The following is a 5356-nucleotide window of genomic DNA, read 5'->3' as shown; positions in this document are numbered from 1 at the left end:
TTTGAACTTGCACTTATATTTTTCACTTTCTCTGTTCCAGCAGTAAAATCCTCACTGTCAGCTGCTCCTCACTCGAGTTGCTGTGGTCAGCAAATCAAAAGCTGTGCTGTGTGTCTGTCATCTTCAAGATGTCTGCATTGATTCATGGATTATTCAAGCATTTACATAATGCACATACTGTAGATAAGAAACCAGGTCGTCAGGGTTAATATGAGTGTGAAGTCAGAATGTAAAAAGTATGGAGTCGGTAAGATTTCAAATTGCTTTTGAAAGAAGTCACTTATATATTTTAAAATGCAGTTTATGCCTGTGACGCAAAGCTGAATTTTCAGCATCATTACTCCAGTCTTCAGTATCATATGATTCTTCAGAAATCATTCTGATATGCTGATTTGCTGTATGCGCAAGAAACGTTTCTGATTATTTTCAGTGTTGAAAACAGTGCTGCTTCATATTTCTTGTGGAAACATGATGCATTTTTTTCAGGTTTCTTTCATGAACAGAAATTTCAAAAGAACAGCAATTACTTGAAATACAAATATAACATAATATATATGTCTTTAGTGTACCTTTAGAGATCAGAATAGGAGGGGGATAGATAGATAGATAGATAGACAGACAGACAGATAGACAGACAGACCTGTCTATCTATCTATCTATTTATCTATCTATCTAGTGTATATTTACATTTTTGCATTAAAATGTAAAACACAATATATGTGAATTTGATTAAAAAAATTAAAAACGTAATTTACATTTTTGGTTAATTATTTGCTTTTTTTTTTTAAACAGAATACCTTTTAGAATAATGCAGTTGGATATACTGTAATGCAACATTTACTTTGCATTACTCAGTCAAGTTTGATTTTTGGCCCTTCATATTAAAAGTTCACACACCTCTGCTTTAGACAGGTATAATGCTTTCTTGCTTAAGCAAGTGTTCATTTCTTTAAAAAAATATCTCTGACCCTAAACTTGAATGGCGTATTTAAGTAAGTAAGTAATGTAGTGTATTTAAAATACATTTGTTGTCTTACTGGTCTTATGCAATTCAACAGTAAAATGTTAGTTTTCATAATCTTTCATCAAAATGTAAAACTTGCTCCACCCTGAAACAACTTTCCTTTCTTGAAGACATCTCATAGGTTGTGTGGGCTATTAGTAAATATAGTCAAAGCCCATTCAACAGTGTTTCAGGAGGAGAGAAGTCCACTGTTCACATTCCACTGCAAACTCAAATAACTACTTGAAAGAGTTTGCGGGGTGATTTTCAAGTCAGACTGACAGTACAACACAGACTGTGATTAATAATATTAGCCATGTTGAGCAGTGCTCACATATTGATCATTCTCTTTCAGTCAAATAGTGTATCATCCATCAAAAATACCCTCTGGTTCTGGGTGGACAGATGATTCGTTAGAGGAGTGTTATGAAAATATAAGATGATGGTCTGGCTTACAAAAGAGGACCGATTTTTAAAGGGATAGTTCCAGTTCTTGTGAACCTCTTTGAATTTAAAAACATCTCTTGTTGATTTTCTCAAGTATGTCATACCCGGATTTCTACCACCTCAGTGTCTGACTCGTTTCAGATACAAAGCTGTAGCAGATCCATCAAAAGAGAGCCGTTTTATGCAATGTGAATCATAACGTGAGTCATACCGACACAACACTGCTGTCAGCATGGGAATTAAACAGAGCAAAACAGGTCAATCTTCACCTCTCTGTACTTCAGTCACCTAATTCTATGAAAGGCAACTGTTCGGAATGGATTTGTGTGATCAAACAGACTCTTAACATGCGTCGACATTAACATCACTAGAGGTACAGAAGCGGTGAACCCTCTCAACTTCAGATTTCAGCAACAGGAAGATTTATGTCTGCTCCATTTACACATGTGTAAATATACACCGATCTACTGCTTAAAATTATTATTATTACTCTGAGACCAAATAGTAACTTGTTCTGTAGAGTTTTTAATCTATGTTAGCACAATTTTTATTGAGTTTCTCTGACTTCTCTGAGTGAAACCTTTAAACTTCAAGCTTAAAGTTATTTTAAACTCTTGACCAAAGCTTTGCCAAGACAACATCTACATGTGTCATCAAACTTCATATGTCTAGTTTTGTTTCTTAGAACATCCATTCTTAATCGCATGTTGTTTTGTGATTTGCTAACTCTTAAGCTGTGGTCACATTCTACACTTGATTACAAAAATTAAAAGAGCCAGGAATGAATAAAAGGGCTTTTTTCATCTAGACTGTATTTTTGGAGCTGAAATGCGCTGTCAATTTAGCACAATCTAAAATAAATGCCTTGTTGATGATCTTCACATGCGTCTCTGTGACAATGAAGTAATTCACTGCTCTGTCCCGTCACATTAAAGGCAATTCCAAAGCCTCCCTTTTGAGAATTAAATTAAAATGAGCAACATTTAACAAATCCTTTGAAAAAAAAAAATATATATATATATATATATATCTTATTTACTTTCATTATTTTATTTGAAACATCAGACTTCAGTACGGTTTTTAAAACAAGTTGTTTGGCCAAGAAAGAGTGTCATAGTTTCAGTAAACTGAATTGAAACATGTTAAAACAGCTCAATTAATCCAATAGTCTGGTCTTCATTAGCAACGCAAACAGCATCAGGAGAAGCGTTTTGAACCTCTTTCATTTTCATTGCTCTTTTTGGAAATCCTTCACTTGATTTCCCGTTCATCACTTCTTTGAAAGCACATTAAGCTGATCAAAACAGACTACACTCTCATTTTGACTGAGTTTATTAATGTAATCATAATCATTTTGATGCATCCTATGCATAATATTATAAATAAATGTCCCCTCATGCATGTAAAACTGATTTTTCCCCTGCCTCTATTTTAAGCAAAAACAAAAAAAGACGAGCGGAGAATAGTTTTTATTTTTACCTCCACATTTCTTGCGGGTCACTGGAGCAGAGCTCACCTGAGAGAAGAGCACATCTCAGGTGCTTCTGTGCTATTTGCAGCAGTTCTTCTTTCAGAGGCGTTTAAAAGCAGAGTTTGAGGTTTGCCTCATATTTATTTAATAAGCACCTACCACCTCATCTTTCTTTGATCTCTTCAGTCTGTTAGCCCTCATGACTCCCAGGCTATTCATGTGGTGGACTGTAAAACACTTTGCACATCACTTCAGAAACAAGGTTTATTCGTGTCATTGTGGAACACTGGCACAGTTTTGGTGGATAGCTTGTCATCACAATAAATGAACAATTAATTCTTAGTATTTCCATCTTTCAAGTGTTCAGTTTAAACCTTCACATTTTTACGAAAAACATATTTATATAAATACATTTTGCTGACATATTTTTGAACATTTATCTCACACAGAGTAATATAAAAGTGATTTTTTTTTTTTTGCAAAGTGAACATAATGCTCACTAAAAAAAATCTCCTGTTAGTGATCAAAATACAGGTTAACTGATGGTAAACTGTTTTCTTTTAACTCACAGTAGCATATAGTATTAAAAATGAACTCACGGTAGCATATAGTATTAAAAATGTAAAAATAAAAAATGTTGTTAAAATTATTTCTTTGAATTGCTTTTTTTTAAATCATGACTTTCATAAATTGTTGCTTTTACAATCCTGTTAAAAAGTTATTACAATTCATGAAAAAACATACATCAACGTGTCAAAGGAAGGAAAGAAGGAAGGAATAAGGTACTTTAGCTCCATCTGTTGTTCCTAAACATGAAGCAAACATCTTGTCAGAATCAGAATTAGAAAGGGCTTTATTGCCAAGTGTTTACACACACAAGAACTTTGTCTTGGTGACAGGAGCTTCCAGTGCAAAGAAAAAGTACAGACATATAATCTGACATACATATAATAGACATACAGAGCTATAATAAAATGAAATATAACCCTAATATTAAAGTCAAAGGTTTGTTAAAATATTTTTGGTCATCACAATAGTGTTAATCAGTTATTGAAGCCTGCAGTGTCTTGTTAACCTTCAATATGTTTTATAAAATAAAGGAAAAATTAAATGAAAAAAAATTATTAAAATAATTGTATACTTAAAAGCATATCAAAGTGCATCAAACGATCAAGACATGAATATGCCTGTCAAGGAAATATTTCAATAGCTACACAATTACATGTCAGCGCATATTTATGTCATTTGTACATTATAATTATTTGGAAAGGAAATAAACAGAACACAAACAAAAATATATGGGATTTTCCTCATTGCAAACATTCTCCAGTGAGGTGGCGTGAAAACAGAACAGCTGTTAATCCCTCACTGAATGATTCATCATTTTTGATGTTTTACCAGTTCAAAACAATATTCTGAAGATGTTTTTTCTTTGTTTTGAACATGATTACAGCCTGAAGAAACCGGTTGCTATTTCACACTAAATTGACTTTTTCATTGGAGCCAAATTTGACATTGTGATTTCTTTTGGTCTTCTTTCAAAAGTGTGAGTTTAAAATATCGTACCAATGTATTAATATGATATAGATAAGCAAATATATCGCATATATTTGAGGAGTGAACGAGCAATGGCAACGCTGCTCTCTTCCCCAAAACTACATTTCCCAGAAGGCCTTGACACAGGAAGTGGCGTCACTGTAGGTTGCGCTGCTACGTGTTCGGACGAGGCAGGAAGTTGACATGCCACGGTTGCTGCATTGCTTTTTGCACACTGATTAAAAATATCTTTGCTTTATTAGTTGCTGCTGCAGAGCAGGTGAGTGTCATATTTATTCACACCGAGCAGGAGCGACATGGTAGCTAACTTGTTTACCAGGTTATTATGTAGGACCGAGGCCCATGTAACAGCATAACCACTCTAATGCGTTGGATTGTACATGGTTTGTTGTTAATAACATTAACAATAGCAGGTTTACTTTTAAAACAGTGATCTGAGTGGTTAGTTGTAATGTTAGAGCTACTGTAGCATTGCTGTCAGTTGAGCTGTGTAAAGCAAACAAGAGTAAGAGGACTGATCTTGGATCAGCTCTACAGGTTTACACAGCAGATCATATGTATAGGAAGCAGAAGAACTGATGAACCGACAATACATTTGATTACGAAGCTTGATCAAAGTCTGTAGCTTAGGCTTCTTTCATGGACAGATCATAGATGTAGTTTTCAGACAGACACAGATCTACTGTAATGAAACTGTTTTGTCAAAACAGACTAAGCTATAATTGTTGGGAATGACCCAGCCACTCAAATTTAGTCACATAGTTTATTCCTAATGGGATTTAGGGATACATTTAGGAAGGTTTGTGTATTATATTTGGCCTACTGTTTTCATCTTTCTTTGGTTTGTTTGTAATAATGGCTGCCCACTGCTCCGGGTG

The sequence above is a fragment of the Sinocyclocheilus grahami genome, unplaced genomic scaffold, assembly GCF_001515645.1.
Source record: "Sinocyclocheilus grahami isolate Dianchi unplaced genomic scaffold, SAMN03320097.WGS_v1.1 scaffold43.1, whole genome shotgun sequence".
NCBI lineage: Eukaryota > Metazoa > Chordata > Actinopteri > Cypriniformes > Cyprinidae > Sinocyclocheilus > Sinocyclocheilus grahami.
This window is presented reverse-complemented; position numbering follows the sequence as displayed.